Source organism: Nyctereutes procyonoides, unplaced genomic scaffold (genome assembly GCF_905146905.1).
Source record: "Nyctereutes procyonoides isolate TBG_1078 unplaced genomic scaffold, NYPRO_anot_genome, whole genome shotgun sequence".
Classification (NCBI taxonomy): Eukaryota; Metazoa; Chordata; class Mammalia; order Carnivora; family Canidae; genus Nyctereutes; species Nyctereutes procyonoides.
Window position 1 is genome coordinate 17,603,076 of NW_026575033.1, and position 27,233 is coordinate 17,630,308.

General features: G+C 35.0%; 1 long non-coding RNA gene across 1 annotated transcript; it reads right to left on the bottom strand.

Annotated features, from left to right (window-relative positions):
- Positions 1-1,027: 1,027 nt before the first annotated feature.
- LOC129504584 (uncharacterized) lies at positions 1,028-27,163 on the bottom strand. Its single transcript, XR_008663382.1, has 3 exons — positions 27,006-27,163; positions 2,253-2,309; positions 1,028-1,171 (listed from the first exon to the last, which is right to left on the bottom strand). It is a non-coding gene; the product is annotated as an uncharacterized LOC129504584 (long non-coding RNA).
- Positions 27,164-27,233: the final 70 nt, after the last annotated feature.

Here is a 27,233-nt window from a genome sequence, read left to right on the forward strand (position 1 = left end):
ATGAGAGCATCCCCAGCCAAACCTCCTCATTCCATTTTAGTGAGGTTTCCCATCATTAATTCTCCCAGTGCCATTCAACTGTTTATGTTACTGGTAGGGCTATTAGTAGTTAAGATTTTGAGGAGGCAAAAGTCATATATGCATTTTCACCTGCACCAGGGTCAGTCATCCTACCCTTGTGCTGTTCAAGGGTTGATGGTACATTTTATCTACTGTTCAATGAATAAAAATAGGACCCAGTTCCTGTATGGTATTGAGAATTGTTTCATAAATTTTGCAAAGTTATGCATTTTTCCACAAGATACTACTATGCCTCATCTGCTTTTGGACAGTCCTTAAATTTTTTAACAATTACACTTTCCTTTAAATAAGGAACAGAAAAGATTAGTATACTAAAGAAGCAGAGAAATTGGTGATAAAGAAGAGAATAAATCCCTTCCTTTCCCTTTCTCCTCTTTTCTTTCTTCTTTGTTAACAAAAATACTAATCCTCAGTGACCCTGCTGGGTATATTATTATTATTATCTCTCTATTTAACAATGAAAAAAATGAAATACGAAGATATTAAGACACCAGGAGGTAAGCAGATAATGTCCTAATTATCAGAGCCAAGAGTTAAATGTGTGACCAAGTGGTTCTAAAACCCATGTTCCTTTCCTACCAAAACACACTGGCTCCCAGAAATCTATTCCCTTATAACAGAGATTTTCCTCATTCCACTCAAGCTTTATAACATTAATTCTCCAAGAGACTTGAATTTATGAAAATGAATTCCCTCATATGCCTACATTTTCATTCCTTTTTATTTCATTCAGCCCACAGCAAAGCAATTTATGGTAAAGGCAAGAGTAACATTTATCCTTATGTTTACTCTTACCCTTATGTTACCTTTATATTTCTCTCAGGAAATATATAATATAGTATAGATATTGAATACACTGAATGGATTCTTACTTGTGTTTAAGTACAAATGTAAGGGAAATTTTATTTTATTTTAAGATTTTATTTATTTATTCATGAGAGACACATACACACACAGAGAGAGGCAGAGACACAGGCAGAGGATGAAGCAGGTTCCCTGCAAGGAGCCCAATGCAGGACTTGATCCTGGATCCCGGGATCCTGCCCAGAGCCGAAGGCAGCTGCTCAAACTTTGAGCCACCCAGGTGTCCCTGTAACAGAAATTTTAAAGGGAAAACAGTGTTTTGACTATGTTAAGCCCCTTTATGGCCCACCTCCCTCCAGAAGGGGAAAGGTATTCCAATTCCACACACAGGAAAGTTCTTCTGTGTTCATCACATGATGATTACTTTCCTCCCATGCATCTTGTCTCAGAATCATATGATAAAATAGCCAACAGCATAAAATACTGAAAATTCAGACTACTTTCACAAATTTGATTATTAATTCACTCTCTTTAAAAAAATCACATGAGGTTATACATAGAAATACAGACAATCCCTTTCTCTAGAGCACCATTTTAAAAGAGTAGGTGACCCATGTCACATATCCTTATGGAGTGCTTCTTAAATTAAAAAGGCAGATTCTCTAGTTCTAATTTCATTGAATCCTAGTCTGAAAGCTGGGCTTGAGAATTTCTTCCTGAACAAGCTATCCAGGTAATGCTGATACATGTTTTCCAACTTGATGATCTTCAGTACTTCCTTTTTATACATGTTAGTATTTGCAGAAAGCAATACATAGAGATTACATCAATTGTATAGAAATGGTATCAACTGAATGAAAACTTATTAGATTTTGTAAGGTCTGTAGATTTAAGAATTGTCTTCTAAATGTGTATTTCAAAAATATGTACAAAGTGGTCAATTTGCCATCCATTATGTTACTCATTTTTCTTTTTATGAACAACCTTATAAATTCTCCCCTAGTTTCATTTCTAGGGAAGCAGTTTGTTTCTCTCAAAAAAAAGAGAAAATGCTTAGTGCGAGGGGTCAACAGGAGCTAGTTAACTCATTATATAAATTATATACGCAACTCTAATATATGAATCTTCAAAATTTGGGCCAGCTATCGAAGATATAAACAATATAAGTACGGAGAGGCCTCCATTAATGGCATGTCACAAGAATATACAAACTGCAAAGGAATTAGAAAGTCTTTTTCTTGCCTTGATTCTCAAAAAAGGTCAAAACTAACTTGCAGCATTCTAGTTTCTGCTCCGACATATGAAGAGGTTGAAACACTTCACTCCCACCTTTGCAACAAGAAAAAGCTAGATTAACTGAAAGTCACCTATTTTAGGGGGATCCATCTGAGAACTCAGGTTGCAAGACAAATTGCACCTCCCTCCTAAAAAAAAAAAAAAAAGATTTTAGAGAGACACACAGATCCCAAGAGTCATATATGAGACCTGCTGAATCAGAAGCTGCTGCCAGCACAATCTGATGGAAACACTTAGCTGGTAATTTTAATGACTTGCTGGAAACTAGCTGTAGTTTAGCTTGAGAGTAAGAGACTTGTGGAAGACATAGTCCTAGGGATCCCCTACAATTTTATGGGGTTTATGTCTAGACACCCAGGTCTTCGTGGTAAAAAATTGCTGGAGGTCTCTGCCTATCTCGCAGAGGGAGAAGGGAATCATTGTGATATATACTCCTAGAGATTTCTTCATAACAAACATCTACTCCTAGGGGAAAACAGTTTGCCAAAGCCTCCTTCTTGCTGAGGGAAGGGAATTTTTTTTAACTTTTTATTTTTATTTATTTTTTTTATTTTTAGAGAGCGAGCAGGCAGTGGGGGGAGGAGCAAGGCAGAGCAAGAGGGAGAGAGAACCCAAGCAGACTGCACTGAACTCAGAGCCCAACATGGGGCTGGATCCCACGAACCCAAGATCACGAACTGAGTCAAAACCAAGAGTTGGAAACTCAACTGACTGAGTGACCCAGGTACCCCAGGGAAGGAATTCTTCACACTCCAACTGCCTCTAGCCTTTCTTCAAGTGAATGAGGGTGATGATAAAGTCAACAAAATTCAGGCTTCAAGCAAATAGATTAGGGTTATTAGAGCCAGGGAAGAAAGTAGGGACCCTGAGACAGAAGGCCCACAAAAGACTTTACTTTCCTTTGAGAATTTTTCCTTTGTGTTGACAGCTTAGCTACCTTCCTGGAGCAGGAGGCCTAGCTTTTGGACTATCTCAGCTTTTGACATACCTTCCTCAGTAAGCTTAGTCATGTCTAGCTTTCGAGTTAGAGAAATAGGTGACTCTTCTTTTCACGTGAACACTTAGAGGACACTATAGGGTTATTCACTGGCTTAATCTCAATATTGTCATGTCTCAGGGAATAGAGAGGTGTGAGGAGAGGAAAAGAAATGAGGGAATGACTAGTTGGTGGAGCAGTCAAAACACATAGATTTATCGATTTAATTCACTGTCTTACATGAGCATGGTTTGAGGCATCCCAAAACAAATATAATGGTAACTTCAAGATCAACAGTCACAGATCACCTTTAAAAATATAATAATCAAAAAGTTTGAAATATTGTGAATATTACCAAAATGTGACACAGAAACAAGAAGTGAACAATGGGTAATGGGAAAATAGTGTTAATAGATTTGCTTGACACAAGGTTGCTCCAAACCTTCAATTTGTAAAACACACACCTGAGCTGAACAACGGGATTCCTCCTCAGACTCTTACAGTAGCTGTCAGGAATGAGACAGCTTCATTCTCTGGGATTTAAAAGTCATAAAGGCATTGTAGATCGCAGTATGTCAGGGGTTATATTACCACAGCATGAATATTTCCTGTGAGGGGCCACATTTTAACCCTGAGGGACCCTTTATCTTGGCAGAATTTTTTTTAAAGGTGCATATAGCTTCTGTCACTTGTAACTGTAGTGAATATAGTTTCTAGGGTGAATAGAATTTCTGTCCTGTGTAACTGAAAAAACTCAAATAGATCATTTGACTTTGCTGTACTTCAGGAGAAGAGTTTCAACAAAAAAGCTAGAATAAAATTCATATATTTGTTAAATAATGAGTAAGAGTAGAGGGAGTGAAAGCACTTACTATATGGCACTCCTTGAAGACTTTGGATATTAAGTGTGAGAAAAGAAGAAAAGCAAGCAAAAAGCAGCTCTGGGAAATTTTGATTTACTTATTTATTTAAAAAATTTTTTTTAAGATTTTATTTATTTATCCATGACAGAGAGAGAGAGGCAGAGACAGAGGCAAAGGGAGAAGCAGGCTCCTCGTGGGGAGCCTGATGTGGGTCTGGATCCCAGGACCCCGGGATCACAACCTGAGCCAAAGGCAGATGCTCAACCACTGAGCCACCCAGGTATCCCTATTTGAAAATTGTGGTTTTTTTTTTTTAGATTTTATTTATTTGTGTGTGTGTGTGTGTGTGTGTGTGTGAGAGAGAGAGAGAGAGAAAGAGCCAGGATGGGGGGAGAAAGGAGAGAGGGAGAAAGCAGACTCCCTGCCGAGCAGGGAGCCCCATGCAGGAACTCAATCCCAGGACCCTGAGATTATGACCTGAACTGAAGGCAGATGCTTAACCAACTGAGCCACCCAGGTGCCCTTCTGGGAACTTTTTAAAAACAATTTTCCTTTCTGAAGAAAAAGAAATTTGAAGAACAAAAGCACTCAAAGAACATTTATAGGCTGGGAACAGGGACTGGAAAAAAGTGCGATTAAGGGTGTATACCAAAAAAAAAAGCAAGATGGGGGCGCCTGGATGGCTCAATGGATTAAACCTCCAATTCTTGATTTTGGCTCAGGTCACCATCACAGGGTAGTGAAACTGAGCCCTGTGTTGGGCTTGCTGAGTGTGGAGCCTGCCCAAGATCCTCTCTTTCACTCTGCCCCCCCAACCCCTCCCTAAAAAGGAGGGGGCAGGGAATCTAGCACTTACATTTGTATTGTCTTGAAATGCTTTTTTTTGGCAGCAGAGACTTCGGATAGAACATACTAGAACAATTTTTGGAGTGACAATCATCTTTCTCAAACTGATTGATGGAAACAGTATCACGAGTAAGTGTGAACAGAGGAGAAAGAGGTAAGTCAAGAAGAAGAGAAAGATGAGAGAGATACTTGGTAATGTCAAACTAGGATAACTAGTCCCTCGCTTAAAAAACGGTGTTTATATTTTGAATCTCTAACTAGTAGTAATTTTTAAAACCAGGAATGATATCTAATAGTTAATGGTTTTCATTACAAAACAATGCTACAAACAGATGTTTAATGAATAATTTTCATATGATTTTTTAAAGTCTGAATTCTTAGGGATCTGAAAGACTGGAACTGTATTCTTAGTATATATACTCTGCCAAATACAATTATATTAAAAAGTGAATAGTTAATAGAATTTGTATATTTGGTGTAATGATGAAAAGATCAAAGCTTCTGAACATAAGCTTCTCTATCAAAATTTTTTGTTCTCTACACCCTTATTTTTTATAAAACTTTCATTAACTCTTATTCTGAATGTACAGGAAGCCAGGTAGTGAGTTTGCTCAAGTGCTTTTTTTGTTTTGACAAGAACCTAAAATAAAGAGAGTCCTGCTTGTGTTTGTGTACAGGGAAGGTGGGGGTGGGTGTTTTAATAATACCAGCACAGAAACTGAACATAGCAAGTATTCAAATAGTGCCTATTGTATGAGTGAAAGAATAAAGTGAGAGTATGAGAGATTAAGTTATGCAATCACCTCCCTCATTCCCTTTTTCCTGTTTTCTGAAAATTTTAACTTCTGTTGTTTTGTCTAAACCAGTACGGTTTATTCAGAGTGTATTAATGCAAAACCAGTCCTTTTCCATCAAATAATACAGAATCTCACTAAGTTAATTGCCTCCATTTAAAAATTCAAACTGTGGGGGGGACCGCGAAGGGCACGCAGGTGCACGAATGGGCAGCACAGCTCACCTCCCTCCAAAAATAAAGAAATAAATATAAACAAACAAATAAATAAATAAAAATTCAAATTGGCTTGCTACTGTAATGTCTACATTTATACTATGTGTGCATATATATATGTACATATATATATGTATTTATATATACAGACATATATATACACATATATATATATTTGTATTTCTTTTATCTGCCATATCCACCCTTTATTGCCAACATCCTGAGTTTATTTCCAGGTTCCCAAACTTCCATTTTGAATGGGAGAAGGTCTAAATATATATTTACTATGGAACTATAAGAAATACTTAAAATGCTAGCTCCCAACCCACTTGGACAGGGCAGGTGCTAGAATGGAATGCTCACTGGGTTCCATGGTAGCAGCATCCCTGAATCTGCTCTGTCATAAATCCTCTCACTGACTAGTCTCCTATCAATCTAGTATTTTTTCTTTTCTGAAAACCTAGAGATTAAGGTTTAGATAATCAAAGTGCAAAGGCATATTTTTAGATTTTTAAGTCATATTTCAGACAAATTTCAAATATATTTTTATTCTTATAAACAAATAATTTCCTAATTGTAAAAAAAAAAGGCTTGTTTACTCTGGACTACAGAAAGGTATTTGGGTTCTATTGAACAAATAAAGAAGAATTTATTTAACATATCTTTGAAAATTGGGATTTTCATCACATGTAATCATCTAAACAGTAAAGCAAAATGAATTGAATGTCCAATTCATGTGGCTTTGTCAAAACGTCCTCAATGTTTAAGGTGCATATTAACTTCTTAACTTACTTTATGGGTTCAAGAATAACCCCAATAACAAAACTTCGCAAGAACTTTATAAGAAAAGAAATACCTATCCAATTTATTTTATAAACAGGGACTTCAAATATCCTTCACTCAATGTTAGCAAATTGAATTGAGCAAGGTATAAAACCTCATAACCAAATAGAGGTTTTCTTAGGAAATGAAAGTCTGATTCAACAACTAGAAAATTAGCATAATTCACCACCTTAATAACATAAAAGAGAAAACGCATATGATTGTCTCAATTGAGGCAGAAAAGACAACACCCACTCAGGGAAAAAAAAATCTTTAACTAAGAATAGAAAAAACTTAATCTATTTGTAAATGTGAAGAGAAGGGAATGTTCTCAATCTGATGAGGTGTATTTGCAAAATATTTGTAGGTGATATCAATATCAACGGTGAAATAGAGAATGTTTTTACCCTAAGACTTGGAACAAGGTGAGGATGTTCAGCATCAACACTTTTTATTTACCATGTTATGGAAGGCCCTAGCAAGTACAATTAAAAAAAAAAAAGGGAAAGAATGAAAGAAAAAGAGGAATAAAAATCATAAAGGAAGAAGTAAAGCTATACGTATTTATAAAGAACATGATTCTTTCTATAAAAATCACAAGAAATATACAAAAATAAATCCTTCAAGATCTAATAAGTAACTTTAGCTAAGTCACAGTATATGGAATCATCCAAAGAACAAATGGATATTTATTTGCTGGCAATAAAAACTGGAAATTAAATTTAAATTATAAAACATCAAATAAAATCAAAACAAAATAAGAATAAATGTAAATAAAAGAAAGATCTCTATACTAAAAACTTTAAATATTTTTGAGAGAAATTTAAAAATACCTAAATAAGTGGAGAAAATATACTATGTTCATGGACTGGAAGACTCAATATTAATAAGGTGCCAATCCTCCTCACATTCCTGTTAAGGTTATACAGCCCCAACTAAAATCCCAGGGAGATATTTGTTGAAATTTCCAAGCTAATGTAAAAATTTACATTGATATCCACAACATTTAAAATAGCCAACACAATTTTGAAAAATAAAAGAAAACTGAAGTACTTAGACCATCTGATTTGGAAAGTACTCTAAAGCCACAGTATATATAGGCAATCTGGTGCTGACAAAAAGATAGACACAGAGCATAGAAGCACAAGACAGAGTCCATAAGTAGACCTGTGCATATATAGTCAGTTGGTCTTCAACCAATGTCAATAAGGTAATACAATGGGCGGAGGGTGGTTGTTTTTTCACCTTCATTTGTTTTGCTTTCAGCAAGTGGTGCTAAGACAATCTGACACCTCTATGAAAAAAGCATTAGCCTCGACTTTAGCCTTAAACCACCCACAAAAATTGCTTTGAGACTGATCATGAACTTAAATATAAAGGATAAAGATATCAGGTTTCTAGGAGGAAATAAAAGAGAATATTTTCATGACTTTGAATTAGGCAAAGATTTCTTATACCAGCTAAAAACCCACTAGTCATAAGAAAAAAAAATTGGACTGTAATAATCCAATAAGGAAACAGACAAAAGATTTGAACATCCATTTCACTAAAGTGGATATGTAATTGGACAATAAGCACATGAAAAAAAATGTTCAATGTCACAAGACATGCTAGAAATGTAAATTAAAACCACCACAAGTGACCACCATACAACCACCAGGATGGCTAATTTTTTTTAAACAATAACAGCAAATATTCACAAGGGGAAGAAATAATTGGTAGTTCATATATTATTGATATGATTGTAAAATGGTAATACCACTTTGGAAATCTCTTAAGCAGTTCTTTTAAAGTTTAATATATACCTACCCAGCAACTCTGCCACTAGAAATTTATTCAGGATCTATAAAATATATGTGACCAAAGTGGTTTTTACAAAAATGTTCATTGAAGCCTTATTTGTAATAGTCAAAAAACTGGAAGCAGCCCAATTGTTCATGAATAAAAAAATAATTATATAAATCATGTATATCTGAACAATGGAATACTATTTATCATTATGCCAATAACATGAATTATTAGACTGAACAAAAGAAGCTAGACACCAAAGATAATATACCATATAATTCCAATTATATGAATTTTTCAATAGCAAAGACTAAGCTATGGTGATAGAAATCACATTGATGGTTTTCTCTGGGTGAGATGAACGGACTAGAATAGAACACAAAAGAAGTTTCTGGAATGATGGAGATATCCTATATCTTCATGAGGTGCTGGTTTCACAAATGTAAATATTTTTCAAAATATGAGACACCTAGGTGGCTCAGTAGGTTAGGTATCTGCCTTCAGCTCAGGTCATGATGCTGGGGACCTGGGATCCGGCTTCCTGCTCAGTGGGGAGCATGCTTCTCCCTCTCCTGCTCTGCCTGCTTTGCTCTCTCTCTTTGTCAAATAAAAAATAAACTCTTTTTAAAAAACCTAATTGAATTGTGTACTTTAAATCTATGCATTTTATATGCAGATTGCTCATCAAAAATAAAATTAAATTAACGTTATCATGCATATGTTTAAGTGTATTGCATTGTTACATAATGTACTGAGAAAGCAGATGTAATATAATGGAATATATTTCAAAAAATACTTTGATATCTCTGTTTCTTTATAGTTGATTCCTTTTATAATCCCACATATTTTATTTTACATGTTTAAGAACATTACTCAGGTAGGTTTCATGTGAGTGCTAGTGTCTTTGGAAAAACTGTGCTAGAGATGGAATTTTACAACTAGTTGTCTAGCTCCAGAAGCTGTTGTCCTAGTCACTATAGTGGGGGAAAGAAATTTGTAAACTGTATATTCTCTAATTTAATCACAGAACCGATAGGCCACAATTCCCCATTTTCTAAGAAGTATTTAAAAAATGTTTTTAGAAAATAATCACTAGCCATTATGTGTTGTTAGCAGTTAAGAAAAAGGTTAGTGAATAATTACGTTAGTTAGCATACACTTAAATCTATTCATATTTTGTATTTTGTCTTCCATGATGACTTGCTGTCATAGAATAACCAACTCTGTTTACTTTCTTTTGTTTGTTTGTTTACTTTCTTCTTTAATACGAATTTATCAGAAATACCTTGATTAAATTGCCAAAAGAGAGAGATGACAAATCACAGGAGCCATCTAAGAAACCTAGTTTTATAATTTCTTATAGTGTCTTAAAGAACAAAATAAGAAATGAGACCTACATTGATGATATCATTTACAATATGAGAGAAGGTAATCATGTACATGCTTTATGAACTTTTTATATTTCACTATTTCTAACAGTTTGCTATAATTTAGACATTAACAAGTTACATATCAGGTGCCTAAAAACAATCTCTTTAGTGAAAGCATCTTAATAAGTGTCAAATTATCACATTGTTATCACTTTGCACTGGATAAAAGGAATTCACACAGAAAGGGAAGCTGGTCAGTCGAAATACTGAAGAAAGGTGTACTGAAGCTGACTCTTACAGAAACTTTACTTCACAGATGATGATCAGCTACCAAAGTTATTTCTTTCAATTGTTTAATTAAAGCTAAAACTGAGACTGGCAGAATTATTTTTTAATTTTCTCTTAACAAAGTAATGTGTGTCTATATATATTATAAATCTAAAAACATATATATTTCAAGTCCATATGTCGATGTCTCCTCACCATGAAAACCAAAGTATTTCCTGTAACATAGTTTGTAATGAAAATTCCAAGAACTGCTACTTGAAACTTGTCGCTAAAAATATCTGTTATAGGAAATCTTATTTGTCAGAATGTTTGTTGCAGAAAATTGTAGTTTGTTCACTCAAAGTTAAATAGCATGTTTTTTATAGAGGTTGATTTTATCCCTAAACCTTGTAATAAGTAACTCATTATGGTCTTGGTCTAATTAGCCCAACCATAAATAAAAACATGGTAGATTTTTTTTAAAATTAAGAATATAGTTAAAAGCATACTCACTGGTAAAATTTACATGTGAAAAAAAGACTGAAAATCATTTTATTTTATTTATTTTATTTTTTATTTACTTATGATAGTCACAGAGAGAGAGAGAGAGAGAGAGAGAGAGAGAGAGAGAGAGAGAGAGGCAGAGACACAGGCAGAGGGAGAAGCAGGCTCCATGCACCGGAGCCCGATGTGGGATTCGATCCCGGGTCTCCAGGATCGCACCCCGGGCCAAAGACAGGCGCCAAACCGCTGCGCCACCCAGGGATCCCTGAAAATCATTTTAAAAACTCATTTTACCCACAACAATGATGTCTTGTGACTTAACAATGGCCTAAAGAGGTTACTGTAAGGAGTGTGATATGAATGTGAATGTGACATTTCTTCAATGTTTAACTACCAGTATCTAGTTAATAGCAGGCAAATAGCAAGGAATGAAAAAAATATTTAAAAGGTAAATATCACACTTCTTAATAACACCTTGTTAAAAAAACTGTGAACAAATTGTGAGTTGTAGTCTTACTCCTCTGAAAATTGCGAATCATTTTAAAACTCTAAAATGGAGAGAAAGTAAAAATTTTGAGAAAAGAAAATGTGGAATTGCAATGACATCCATATTGAATTTTTTCAGGGCAGATGAACTATTAAGAAATTAAATTTTATGATATGTAGGAAAGATGTAAACTAACAAAATGCAAACAAGAAAGTGTTAGAAGCCAAAGTAACTAATATCTTTGTAGCCAGAGAATTTCAGTAATTTTGGCTCGTGTTCCTAATCTCAGACTGCTAGACCACACTTCCATAGCTCCTAGAATATAAAACCAATTAAGATTCATTCTGTGTCATTTATATTCAGTCTAAACTATACTATTTAGCCAAATGTTTAAATCTGTTTACTTCACTACAAAAAAAAAAAAATTCCTTCGAAAAAATCTTTGAATCTATCACCCATTAGCTGCCAAGCAGCTGGTCAAGAAATGCTCAACAGTCCAAAAAAAAATTCAATTTTAGAAGCTATTCTAAGTCAAGAGCCTTGCCTTGGGAATTCAACATATCTGGAAAGTATCCCAACAATGGAACAGAAGAACTATTTCTTTTTTCTCCTGCTTAGCCACAGGCAAAATCTAAAATTATAAAAATGATCATCACCCAATCCCAACATTATGATGTTGGAAACCATAATAAAACAAAACAACAACTGCATTCCTTCCAAATTTTCAGATTCCTTATTCTCTAACATTTGTATACATTCCTCCCAATAAAAGTTTAAGCAATATTCATGAGCCAAATGCATTATATTGGGGCTATATTGTCCTTTACATTAAGAAATATATACTCTCGTCAGATGGTTGCTGTACTGTGATCTCAAATTTTCCCATTTTACTGTCAGTTGAGCATTTTCTTAATCTTCATCGTTATTGATGTGTTTAGAACATTCACACTCAATGGTTGGTCTTCAATCCACCAACTTATTATTTGTTTTTCATTCATCCCATCTGTTCTTTGTTTCTTTTTTCCTCTTTTCCTGCCTCCTTTAGGACTGATTGATTTTTTATGATTACGTTTAATCTCTACTATTGGTTCATAGCTGTTAATTCTTTTTGTTTTAGTGGCTTCTGTAGAGTTTGCAACATACACCTTTTATATATCACAGTCTCCTTTCAAGTAATAATGTACCACCCTCTTATATAGAAGGAGCCTATTTCCACTCTCTATCTATTGCTCCTGGTCCTAACAATGTCACACACTGTTTCTGCACATGCTGTAAACACCACAACAAATTTTTATTGTTTTACCTTTGAACAATTAGCTTTTAAAGAATATCTCAAAATTAGACAAATTATCATACGTTTATCCAACTAGCCACCATTTCTGGCAATTTTCATTCCTTTGTGTACTAAACTTCATTCTGGTATCTGGTATTATTTTACTCCTGCCATTAGAATGTTCTCTAGTATGTCTTGTAATGCAGGCTGGTGGCCTTGAAATCTCCCAGATTTTGTTGATCTGCAAAAACTTCTCATTTCACCTTTTTGAAAGAATTTTATGAGTACGGTATTCTGATAGGGTTTTTGCTTCCAGTACATTAAAGATGCCACCCTATTATGTTCTAATTTGCAAACACTGTGATGAAAAGTGGTCTGGTTTTCGTATCCTTGTTCCCATGTATATAATGTGCCATTTCTCCCCCGACTGCTTTTAAGATTTTTTTTCTTTATTTTGGTTTTAAGAGACTTGATTTTACTGTACTTTTTGGGTGTTTCTTTCTTTGTTTCTTCTACATGGGCTTGTTGAATTTTTTGCATTTCTGGACTGAAGATTTTCATTAAATTTAGAAATTTTTAGTCATTACTTCTTCAAATACATTTCTGTACCCATCACCTTCTGGATATCACCCTCTTTCTTTTATTTTCTCTTAGGTCATTGATGTTTTATTCATTTTTATGTGCTTTCTTTTGGATAGCAACTGTTGCTAAATTTTCTGCAGTGTCAATCAGTTAATCACAACTACAGTAAGATTTTTACTTTAGATATTGTCATTTTCAGCCACATGCTTCACCTGGAGATAAAGATGATAGATTGATAGATACATAGATACACAGATATATAGATTAGACAGACAGGTATTCCATTTCTCTTGTCACATTCATGTTTTCCTTTATCTTCTTGAATCTATGGAAAAAAATTTTAACAGGTATTTAAACATCATGATCTGCCAATTCCATTATCTCTGCCAATTTGGTCTGTTTTTATTGACTGATTTTTAATTTTTTTTTTGCCTGCTTCTTGGAATGCTTGTTAGTTTTTTATTAGATGCTGAATCTTCTGGGTGCTAGATTTTGCTATACTCTTTAAATAGTGCTGGACAATGTTATGGCATATGAGTAAATTACTTGGAATCAATTCAGTCCTTTTGAGGTTTGCTTTTAAGACTTGTTGATATGGGTAAAGCATATCATTTAATCTAAAGTTAATTCAGAATACTACTAAGGCATAATCCTTTGGAAGATTCTACATGATGGCCTGTGCATTAGACTCTTTTCACTTGATGGGTGGGAACACAAATTATTTTCAGCTCTTTCTGAGCACTGGCACTCATTAGGCCTATGGCTTTTCAATCCATGTACTCTCGTTGCTTCTGCGTTTAGCATTGAGGAATCTCCTGTCAAGCCTGAGCAGATGAGGACTCACTGCAAAACTCTCTACAGGTCTTAGGGATTTTGACTCCTTGAATTCTGATCTCTGTCCCCTAAGCTCCACTGGGATCTGCATGAGTCCTTCTCCCTGTACTGTGTTCTAGAAGCAGCAAGCAGGACAATCACAGAACTACTCCTATTTCTCTTCTTCTTCTTGTTCCTGCTTTCCAATATCTGAAAATCATTGCTTCATATATTTTATTTAGTTTTATAGTTATTTAATACACAGGAATAGATATGATTCCTATTATTCCATTATGATCAAAAGTAGAAGTACTAGTTTACTAATTATGATTTCAATTCATTTTATTTCTATTTTTCCTGCCCTTTAAATTTTCAGTTTAATTGGTAAATTTTTATCTTCAGAATTCATCATTTTTCTCTTTTCAAAACTTCCCTTTTTCATAGTGCATAACTCTTTTTTAGCATTAGAGTGATTTTTTATTGTTGTTGCTTACTCTAACTTTTCAAATTCTTGGGAGGCTTTGGCTTGTTCCTTTTGAATTTCACTCCTGGTAGCCTGTTTCCTAATTTTATAATTTTGTGAGGTCAAGTTTTGTAGCCTCTTTCTTTCTATGAGTACCTCACATGCCATGAATTAAGAAGCATGCATCCAAAGACTCTTGGTTTTTATCTCATTCAAGAGTCCAAGTGCCCAGGAGGGACTCCTGCACCATGTGAATAATATATATGTTTTTATCTAAATTTTAATTCTTCTACCTTTGAGGTTGATGCCTCTCTTTTAAATCTTTGTTGCATTAGGATTGTTGTTTAGACTGTTTCCAAGTGCTTTATTTTTTTTATTGCAGACTTTCTTCAGTGGACTGCAGATTGGGGTAGAATGGGATAGATGGGTTGACCAGTAACAGGTCTTCAAAACAGGAGGTCTCTCCATTTATTGCTTGGTATTCCCAGTCCCCAAGCTAATACCCCCAGTCTCTCCTTAGAATCTATACTCAATTTTTCATAGGAAGAGGGTAGTGCCCTTACTTGTTACCCCTTGCTTAGTACCTCTATCACTAGCTCTATCATTTACCCCAGAGTTCCATGCTGCTTATGCTTATTGCATGCTCCAGCTTTGGGATACTCCTAAACCTTCTCCTTTAACAACAGCACATTTTGAGTTCTAGAACCTGTCACCCATTTGATCCTTTCTTCCCTCCAGAGATTCCTCAGATTTCAATTATACTCTGAGGACAAGACTGCTTGTTTTCCCAGATGGTGTTTGTGTGTGTCTAACCACACACACCCATAAAAAACATTATATCAAAATATACAAACATTACATAAACACATATGTGTGTATCTATGTAGGTAAGTATAGATATAGACATAGATATAGATATAAATATAGATCATGATCCAAGATCTTGACTCAGTTCAAGAGTAATTTTCTATCAAATGCCATCCAGGGGTGTCTGGGTGGCACAGTCGGTTAAGCATCTGCCTTCAGCTCAGATCATGGTCTCTGGGTCCTTGGATCAAGCCCCATGTTGAACTTCCTGTTCAGCAAAGAGTCTGCTTCCCTCTCTCTCTGCCCCTCCTCACTACTCATTCTCTCTCTCAAATACATAAAAACTTAAAAAAAAAAAAGCCATCCAAATTATTTAGGTGAGTTTAGAGCAGCCAGAGTTTCTGGAGTGGAAGGTGTGTCCCAGTATTTGTAAATTTTAATTACATATTTGGAGCAGAATAAATTATTGGTTGTTTTTACATTTATTATTTTGCCCCCTAATTTTCTCTTCTTCCCTAAGAAGTTAACTGGGATCCTGTGCTCTCTTGCCTTAGAAGTGGTTTGTACCACGGAACCGAAAACAAAAGCTTCCTGAAAAAGATGCATTTTTCTATCTTTTGTGAAAGTGGACCAGTTGTAGGATTGGGCTAACAACTTTAGAGAGGTAAGAGAAAGAGGTTTATCCCTTTCAAATCAGAGATTTGAAGATAGGAGAGATAGGAGAGACTAGTCCTTTCTCTAAGTCTGGGGTTAGGAGAGATAATATGTGGGTTCCTTGCTATCCCAAGGAAAATATCCCTTTGGAAAGCATGGTAACATTGCAGCAGAAGGGACAGATTCCCATACTGATAGTTGGTACAGACATTGAACAACTAAGAGCTCAGGGACCTAGCTAACTTATTAACCAACTAAAGAAAAAATAGGAGGAGGAATAGGCTAAGCCCCCATCCTACTCCTTCTGTTTGTACATTTTGGCTTACATGAGCAGCAGGCACAAGCTGTGGGTTGTATTTATCATGTAACCCTCATTAGCTCTGTGATTAAGGCAATGTCTTAAAGAAAAACAAAATGCTTACTGTTGACCAGTGTCCAATGAAATTGCTATGCAGTCATAACTCCTGTTTTGTGTTATGCCTTCATCAGTGTTTTCAAAGAAAATTAAATGTCTGCATTAGAGATTACTAGCATTATACTTTCTTAACCCTATAATCCATTTTGGAAATTTTAACAGATGATTAGTTATGTTATTCCTTTATTAAAGACAATATAAACAAGCCTATTTAGCAAACAGTGTTCCCAATATTGTACTCATAGAACTTTTTAAAGGTGACTGAGTAATGACACGGAGAGGCTAATGCCATTGAAAGATTTTTATTACATTTTTCAAGAAGAGAGGATATATCGCACTATGCAAGCCCACATGGAATAACACCAGATTTGGGGCAGGAGGCAGAAGCAGGAGAAAGCTTAGGGCAGATAGGGATATCTGCAGGAGAATGCAGGCAGAACAGGGTAAACAAGTTAAGAGTTGGTTAATTTGCATAATCCTGGTGGGCTTTGGGCTATAAAAGTGGTCTCAGGTTTTCTGGAACTTGAGTTCATTTAGGGCAGAACAAATGTTGGGTGGTGTGTAAGAGTTGGATAAGGAGGTGGTTGGGGCTGTAGGCTCCTTAAGATTAGCTGATCTGCAGATGAGAGGTATGCTCCTAGCTGAGCCCTTTGCTATCTGTAAGAACTGGCCATCCCTGAAAGGGATGCCTCTCCATTTCATGCATCAACCATTTCAAGATGTCAAAATATTACAAAATACAGAAAACAAAAAACATAAATAATACAAGTAGATATAGAATGTGTAATAGCTCTTAACACATAACATGATGATTGAGAAATATTCTAGGAAGATGGACCATAATAGTAAGCTTATATCATCAAAATTAACATCTAAGTTAATACTCTTTCCTCTGACACTAACCTAGTTTATAAATAAAATGCTCCTTATTATGCTTCCTGTAAGAAATGCTTTATTTTTTTTTTAAATTTTTTTTTTAATTTATTTATAATAGTCACAGAGACAGAGAGAGAGAGAGGCAGAGACACAGGCAGAGGGAGAAGCAGGCTCCATGCACCGGGAGCCCGACGTGGGATTCGATCCCGGGTCTCCAGGATCGCGCCCTGGGCCAAAGGCAGGCGCCAAACCGCTGCGCCACCCAGGGATCCCAAGAAATGCTTTAATGTATTGTGAGCAATCTTTGAATTTTATGTTATGATAAGATGTATTGGATACAAATGTCTTTAACTTAACATTCATGCTACATAACAGTCATATTAAAATGACTGTATTCATGAGCCTTGTCTGAAGAGACATAGAAGCAGGAAAAAAATTATATTATGCAAATATCTATTAAAATAGCATATATTTCTTGTAATAGAAATTTGAAGTTCATATTAACAATGAATCAAAATATTAAAAAAATGCCAGGATACGGTAAATCTCTTAGGAAGTAATGACTGTTTTTTTCCGGTAGGAAAAATAAAACTTTATGAGCAAATTTTATTTAATAATCACAAAATAAGTAGGACATAGGTGGAATATTTCATTCTACTCTAAATGTAGAAAATATTCCCAATAACTGTTTAAGACAGATGAAAAATATTCTTTTTTCTCTGGAATAGTAAGAAATTCTTATCAATTACAAGTTTGTGATCTGTTCATTTATCATCGTTAAGTCCATTAAACTACTAAGCAAAACAAGCAAGCCCAAAAAAGACCCCAAAAAAACAAAAAGTAAACAAAAATAACATGCAAAAAACCTCCAAAAAACAATTAAAATTTTGTAGAAGTTATTTTAATACCTCAGAAAGTAAGAGAAAAGATAGCTATGAATGAAAAAAAGACAAAGGAAATATTAAAGGAATTACTATAGATTTGGTATAAAATTAACTAAACCAATGTGATCAGAGGTGCCTAAAGGCACTCAGAATTGCAGGCAATGATAATATTGTCACAGCAGGCAGCCAATCCCCTTTGCAAGATTTCTAAAACTCTTACTTGAAACACTAAAATTCTGTAGCAATGAACAGTTTTAAAATAATCTAGATTAGATCATTCTAATATCTAAAGTAGGTGTTTCAAGTCAAACTTTTAAGATCAATTCCTCTTCATGACATAACTGTTAAGCCATAGGTAAGGCTTTCACATAGTTATTTGGGTCTTTAAGATTTCTTTTTTTTTTGTCTTTAAGATTTCTGTTTTCTACATTATAACTTCAAAACACATATTAAGTATTCATGTGCTTCTTTTGGCTTAGTGGAATTGCAATTACAAATGCTTTCTCTAGGGCAGCCCTGGTGGCTTAGCAGTTTAGCGTCGCCTTCAGCCTGGGATGTGATCCAGGAGACAGGAGACCTGAGATGGAGTCCCACGTCAGGCTCCCTGCATGGAGCCTACTTCTCCCTCTGCCTGTGTCTAAGCCTCTCTCTGTGTGTCTCTAATGAATAAATAAATAAAATCTTTAAAAAAAATGCTTTCTCTATATCATGCCATTTACACCAAGGGTCCAAAGCTCAACTGGCTGCAGGGGACAAACAGAACACATGAAAGTGTAATTAGGATAATAGGAGTTGAACCATTTGTATTTGCACCAAGTAGAACACTTATTAGTTCAATACCCTGCGTTACACACCACCACCTTGAAAGCTACAAAAAAGGTTAATAGCAAAGAGCAATCCATCTCTGAGAAGTATACAATCCTAGAAGAATGAATAATGAGATTTCTATTGCAAGGTCTTTGATTCAGATAAACACATCACATAAAGTATGGTGAGGGAACGTATGAGGATATTCAAATACTTTTTTATTTGAATGGCTTCTTTATATCATCATATTGGATAAGAATCTTTAATTAGCCTTTTCTAACCTTGACTTTCTCCAGAAGCACTAAATTGAGTGTAGTCCTGTCCTCTGAACAGATAAGCCTTAAGAACAATGCAAGCATCAAAATGTATAATGTACTACATTAAGAGCATTTATGATTGTAGGTAATAAAATTTAAAAATATTACCACACTTAGGATGCGCTACCAATCTATAACACATTTAAGCTAATATCAATTCACTAAATAAATATTGATTGAGTAGTGCTCTATGCCAGATACTATTCTATGTGCTGAAAATAAAAACTGAGTAAGAACTCCTTGAAAAGCTCATCAAATGAATTATCAATGCAATTATTTGCACTTAATACTATAAATAAACATTGTATAGGACCAAATTAGATAAGTTTTGTTAAAAAAAAATTAATGATTCTGTTTTTTCACCATTCTCTCACAAACCATGAGCATGACCTTAGGCCTGTACATATCTCTTCTTGTTTATTTTCTCATTTTTAAAAGAGATAATGATATCCACCTTGAATGCTTTCTAGGTTTTATTTTAAACATCAAATAAGGCAGGGAATGTAAAAGCAATTCAAAAAGAACAAAATGCTATGAAAATGTAAGGAGACATTATCATTGACTGTTCTTTGCTTTGGTTCTCACAATTTCCATCTACTTATGTTATCCATTAACATTATTTATACTTATTTTTAATACTTTTCTCTTTGACTTTTATAGTAGAAATAGAAGCAATTTACCTACCACCATTAGAGTATTACAATATTGTTATCTCTATCTTTACCTTTACCAATGAGTTTTATACTTTCTAATGTTCTTGTGATGATACAATTCTTATATAATTAAGATGTCACACCAGTTTTAATACATTCAAAGTGTTTCAGAGACTAACCTATATAATGACAACTAATAATACTCTAAAATAACTTAAAACAGGGGTCTTATGACAGTGTTAATTCTTAGGGTAAATTACAAAAAATTAAACATTGTAATAAAATCAAATGTCATATAATTCCATATGAAAAACTAAAAACAGGAAATATTAGTTAGGAACAAATCTATGGGGTTCTTGGGTGGCTCAAGCAGTTGGGCATCCAACTCTTTTTCTCTGCTCAGATCTTGATCTCAGGGTCATGAATTCAAGCTATTGGGCTCCATACTGGGAATGGAGCCTAATTTAAACAAAAACAAAATCTAGGGCAAGAATTTACATGATAGAATATTATACAACAGTAAAATAAGATGATAAGAAAAGGCAATTTCATTTTCCCTTTAAGAAATAACTACTAAGTTCAAGGATGCCTGGGTGGCTCAACAGTTGAGTGTCTGCCTGTGGCTCGGGGTATGATCCCAGAGTCCCCCAAGTCCCACATCCGGCTCCCTGCATAGAGCCTGCTTCTCCCTCTGCCTCTCTCTGTGTCTCTCATGATAATAAGTAAAAATTTCAAAAAAAGAAATAACTGAGTTCATTCAAATTACAAAAATATTAAATGGAAATTTCCAGTATATATGGAAATAAATTTTTGTCTTCTTAGAGACTAAGCAGTTCGTATTATTATAAGGCACATGCTTCAATTTGAAGTACATTTCTACTGTTTTATTTGTAAACTCGTATCAGTTATCATCATTTTTTCATTTTATTTTTATAAAAATAATTTCTTTTAATTGAAATAAACTGGTTTCCTTTCTAAATAATATATTCATCTATCCATGTTTGTCTCCTATTTTTTGTTTTTAAATCACTCTTTATCATTTTTATTTTCTTATGTCATTGTAATTTTATTTCTAAAATGGCTTTCATCATTATTTGACATTATTCAGAATAGGATTAAGAATAAGGAAGAGAAACTTTCAAGGACTTGTGTAATTTTATATGAAATTTACTTCTTTTGCAATATTATTTCTGCTACATATAGATTAATTATGAAATAAGTGTCCCATAGGCTACTGTGAAAGGACTCAGTAAGACTCTGGCATAGTAACTTTAGACAGAAATGACAACTCTCTCCACCTCACCACCAAACCTGCCTACCCAATGCAGCGTAGACTGAAGGGGCACATGTCTTCAATATACAAGTGGCAATTTCTCAGTGATTAATTAGAGGATTTGTTTTGATGTGAGAATGATCTTTTGATAAAGTTCATCTACAATTCCGCATTTAAGGATGTGTTTTTTCTTATGCTAGGAAGTAAAATAGTAGGAATTAAAGAAGATAACCCGATTACATACCAGAGAAAATAGTTTTACATTATACCTAACAGGAACAATGTAAATATTCCTAAACTTATCTCTTCAGTAAGACAGCTTTGTGTCTGTGACGTTTTAAGGAATATCTGATTTCACCAATAGTAGAATTACTAGATCGTTTAGTATCTTCAAAGCATATATCCCTGTGCACTAGAACAGAACAGCAGTCAGGAAACCTGGAAGATCTATTTTGCCCCAAAGTGATTTTATAATTTCTGGACCTTAAATTCTGCACCACGGAGGTATCAGGAAAATATTTCCAAGTAATAATAGAAGTCCGCCCCGCCCCTCCCCCCCCCTTTTAAATCTTTACTTCAATATTCTTTCTTCTGTTCAAAGACACTAGTACTCCAGTACTTGACAGAGAGGAAAACAACATCAGGCAACAGAGGGCAAAATAAGATAATTCTAAGCTTGTGAGTTGCAAAACATATAAAGTAGGTACTTGAAGGCATAATTTCTGAGCCATATACATATTTCCCTCTGCTGCCTTCTTAACCTTCTCTAGCCAAGCTGTTAAACTAATCTGGGCTAAAGTAAGGAGGAAAAGAAAATCATAAAGTTAGGACATGGAAGATACTCCTTAAAAAAAAATGGACCTACTCCCTGATCCCTAGGAAAACAACCCCTGCAGAATTACAGAACCCCAGAGAAGATACCTAGTTCTTGCTCCAGTGGAAACCAGGAAAGCAACAAAGTCCCCCCTACATTCCAGAAAGAGAAAGACATTACAACTAGTCAAAGATGACTCAGCCCTGCTGTTTCCTACATTCACAGAGTAATCTCTTATATCCCTTAGATTGGACTGTTCGACCTGAAGACACCTCGCCACCCTTCAAAAAGGATATATCCTCAGAGAAAGGAGATATATCCTCAAAGAATAATGGGATAGCAGATATCTCATCTCAGATGATGTCAGTGGATATAAATTACAATGGGTATATGGACAGATGATGACAAACAAACAGATATTCTGAAAGCCCATATTTTAGATATAACCCCAATAAGAACTGTAAAGGAACCATATCGGACTTAGAAATCCCAATTTGACTAAGAAAACTTTGATTTGGTGGAGAAAAATCAGGTTAAATTCGTGCCAGTAGGTAGAAATTGGCCTGAAACAGAATCAGACAGAAAGAAAAAAATGAATTATATTTTTAGTTCACCATAGATTGGGCTATGAGAAGTTAGTATCCATTATAAATATATTGGATTATATAAATCAGTGCTTCTCAATGCTCCTTTTTTATTGAAAATATTTTTTAAAAATATTTTATTTATTTATTCATGAGAGACACAGAAAAAAGAGAGGCAGAGACACAGGCAGAGGGAGAAGCAGGCTCCACGCAGGAAGCCTGACGCGGGACTCCATCCCGGGACCCCAGGATCATGCCCTGGGCTGAAGGCAGGTGCTAAACCGCTGAGCCACTCAGGGATCCCTATTGAAAACATTTTAATGCTTTCTAATCCTGAATACAGTTTCCTGGATAATACAAACTATCTACATACATAGTCTTTAAAAATCTGTATCATGTCCTATCTGTAATACATAAAAGAAATAATAAAAGTAAATATTAATTTTATATGTACTTTAATATATGTTTCACATAAAGTCTAAGTAGTAAAATGGCTAAAACCTGTTATGAACATGTAAGGTAATCATGAGTATAACAGCCACAAATACACCTTGATACTACTGTACTGATTGGAAATTCAAATATATGAAAAGGGTAGCAGTTATTACATGATTTTTCAAAAAAAACTTAAGAAGTCTTGAAAAGTACTAGGAAAAAATGAAAAGTTAATTTCTTCTTGATTTCCATTGTATTTGCCTACCTTGAAAATACACTGTTCTTACTCTTTCCCACTCTGCATTTAGCATTGCTAGTCCTCTGACACTCTGCCCACTAAAATTCCAGTATCACTCCCAGTCATTTTTTTGTAACTGTGCTTTTCTTTTAGTCTTTAGAATCTTCAAGGATAAACTTTCATTGGAATAGAATACACACAAAGTACACAAACCCTAAGTATTGGGTTCAATTCAAACCCTTGAATTTTCATAGAGTTAATACAGCAGTATAATCAACACCCATGAAGCTCCTTACATACTTCTGTCACTATGCCCCATTCTCACTTCTAACACCATAGATTAATTTTGTTGATTTTGAACCATACATACAAATGGTTTCATTCAATATGTACTCTTCTGTCTCTGGCTTCCTCTAGAAATGGTACTGTCTATACTGAGCTCTCTGAATTCCTATTCAACATAATATAAAACAATTCTACAATTATATAAGAAGAATAACAATTATTATATCTGGCACAGGATAAATCTGACTTGGAGGCTGAAGTGGGAAAAAGAGTATCTATAATTAAGTGTAATATTTATAAATAAGTGATCATAGATTCACGACATATCATGTTGAAGAGTATAGGTTCTGAATCCAATCTGTCAGGGTTCCCAGACCAGCTCTGGCATTTTACTAGTTCTGTGACCTTGAAAAAGATTAGTTTCTCTTGCCTTCCTTATCTGTGAAAAAGGGATAACAATATTTGCTACCTCAAAGAATTGTTTCATACTAGCTAAGGATCTACCTTATATCCTTAAACTCTTATAGTGAATAAAACCCTGTTTTATATCAGACGTCTGAGTTCAGTCTCATTTCAACCACTTATTTAAACTTAGGATAAGTCATTTAATTTTTGTGTGCTACTTTCTTCTTCTAAAAATGGAATAGTAATAGTACTAACTTCATAGCTATTGAATGAATAAATACATATGTATGAAAAACCACAATCTTGTGTTTGGAAAAGATCTGTCAGAAGCTATTTTAATTTTTCTAACAAGTAATGTTCTCATTAAACAAATAATTCACACAATATTTAGAGAGAAAATTTAATTATACAAGATTGGTAAATTCCTGGGTTTTTTAATAATTTAAAGAGTTTTCTCATAAGGAAGTATTTTACAAATTCTGTAGTTAAAATATTGCAAGTCTAGTGATTATGTTTCACATTTATAAAACTTAGAGTCAAACAGTGAACCTTCCTAAGAAAAGCCCTTTTTTCCTCATTTAATTTCAGGAAATATTTGGGAAGGGTATGGAATCAAAATAATCTAGTACAAGGGTGCTTGCTCATTTGGTTAAGCATTCATTCAACTCTTGGTTTTGGTCATGATCTCAGGGTGGTAAGATCAGCACCCTGTATGGGACTCCCAAGTATCAGGTGATTTTAGTCATAATCATAAATATAGTCAAGTTAGGGTGAAAAAGTTAAGAAGACAATTTTTTTTTTTTTTGCTTCCAAATCTGACATTTTCTATTTTATTTAAAGCTGGTTACACCGGAGAAGGACAAACAGTGTATGTTCTCATTCATTTGGGGAATATGAATAATAGTGAAAGGGAATATAAGGGAAGGGAGAAGAAATGTGTGAGAAATATCAGAAAGGGAGACAGAACATAAAGACTTCTAACTCTGGGAAATGAACTAGGGGTGGTGGAGGGGGAGGAGGGCGGGGGGTGGGGGTGAGTGGGTGACGGGCACTGAGGGGGGACACTTGACGGGATGAGCACTGGGTGTTATTCTGTATGTTGGTAAATTGAACATCAATAAAAATTAATTTATAAAAAAACAAAACAAAAAAAAATAAATAAAGCTGGTTACAGATAAGTGAAGGTAAGAAGGATTTTTATGACTACATAAGCAAATCTTTTTAGTTTTTATACAAATTTAATTTCCCTCCATTTCCTTTCTAATAATGAGAAATGTATGTGCTTTTACAAACAGAATATTTGTATGTTCATTTATATTTAATGGTTTCAAATATGGTCACACTGTGCATTCTGTAATCATTTCTGCCTCTACATGATACTAACTGGAATCCTTCCAAAACACATTAGACCATTTATGCTGTATGTTGCCTTAAAATGTTGCATTTGCCAATTACCTCCTAAAATCCAGAGTTTGCTTTTGTTTACAGTCATTAAATGTACTTCAACACTTTAATGTTTCAATAAATAAGGTTCTTTTTCTGACATATTTGCCAAATTTTGCTAAATGCCTTAGCAAAATCTAAAAGAACAAAAAACATTAAACAAAAAATCATATACATCATTTATTTATATTAAGTATAAATGAATCTATTTATCATTTCTTTTCTGGTATCAGGAAAAATAAAACTCGGAAGCCTCTAGAAATTACTGTGATTCTGAGGACACAGATACAGGGGTAGGAGAGTTAGAGTATGGTGGGAAAGAATTCTAAACATTTAGGAATAGGTAATTTTGAACACAATGTTTTCCGCTTGTCCTTTTGATATATTAATATGTTTTCTGAAGAAGCAACGGAATGTAAGTACTGAAGTCACACTGTCTGGTGTTGAATCTTGTCTTCAATACTTTTTATAAGTACAATAAAAACTGAGCAAAATATTTTTTCTGGGCAGCCTGAGTGGCTCAGCGGTTTAGCGCCGCCTGCGGCCCAGGGCCTGATCCTGGAGACCCGGGATCGGGTCCCACGTCGGGCTCCCTGCATGGAGCCTGCTTCTCCCTCTGCCTGTGTCTCTGCCTCCCTCTCTCTCTCTCTCTTTCTCTCTGTTCTCTCTGTGTCTCTCATTAATAAATAAATAAAATCTTTAAAAATATATATATTTTTTCTCTTCAGGTACTTACTCTAATCTCTTCATTATTTTGGCTATTTGACACCAGGTAGACACAATCAGTAGTTTTCTTCTTATTGCTATTCTCAAAAATTTTATTCATACCAACGAATCCCATAGATTGACAGCTATAAATGCTGTACCTGTCAATCCCCAGATCATTTGCCTCAATCTCTTTCTATATAGCAAGGCCCGCATTTTTAGAAGTGAAGAATGAGCATGATCACTGACAAAATAAATTAATAATAAGTTTGAGCATTCGCCTTGATGTCTAGGTAAGTTTCATTTGAAAATAAAATCATAACACATTGAAATAAAACTCCCAGTAAGAATTCTTATCGGGAAAAAAAAAAAAAATCAGGTGCCATGCATCATACTGAAGCCTTTCTTTCCTAAGTCAGAGTCTGCATTCTCTCCCCGGGCCCACAAAACAGCACTCTGACACGAAATTACGGAAATTGGTCTTTAACATCCCTCCTGCAGCTGTTTCCCTATTCCTGTTAGATATCTCTCCTTAGAAATCTTAACATAATAGCCTAAAGATTATCTAGATTTCCTCATTATTTTAGTACCTACTTGTTTCCTATCTTATAATTCATTGCAATACTTCCTAAAAAGGGAATTACAGACATTGGAGAGGGATGTTTATTTTGCGAATACAGGTGTTTAGACTTGTAGTGGACTTTAGAGGGCATACAGTCTATCTTCACTGCACAAGAACTTGTTAGACCACGGAGGGTTGGCATCTACCCTCTTACTCATTCTAGCATCCGCAGCACTGAACTTTACTAGAAAGGATTCAAAGTTTGTTATTAAATTGAATAGATGTAGCTCATGATCGGCGCCCGAGCTCCCTGGTGTAATACTATTAGACCACACAGCAAACTAGTGAAATCCTGTTCACGGATTGCTCTTTCTCTTAAAGATTTTATTTATTTATTCATGAGGGTCGTGCACAGCGAGAGAGGCGGAGACACAGAGGGAGGAGCAGGCTCCACGCAGGGAGCCCGACGCGGGACTCGATCCCGGGTCTCCAGGATCACGCCCTGAGCCAAAGGCAGGCGCCAAACCGCTGAGCCACCCGGGCCTCCCTCCCTGGATTGCCCTTTCCATGTATATTCCAAGCTCTTCTAGCACAGGGGTCTTACCTTTCTCACCAACTTTATTCCTCTGTCGTCTGTTGAAATTTGACATCAGTATTGCCTAGCGTTAAGGAAAAAATTTTGAAATGCAAGATACAACAGGATTGCATTGCTGGAAAGACAGAAGAATGCTAATACTAAAGAGAGGCGAAGATTCCAGCTTCTTGAACTCAACGCTCCAGGTTTTCGGCGAACAGGTTGCCTTAGCAACTGCGTGGCAGGCCGGCCCCCAGC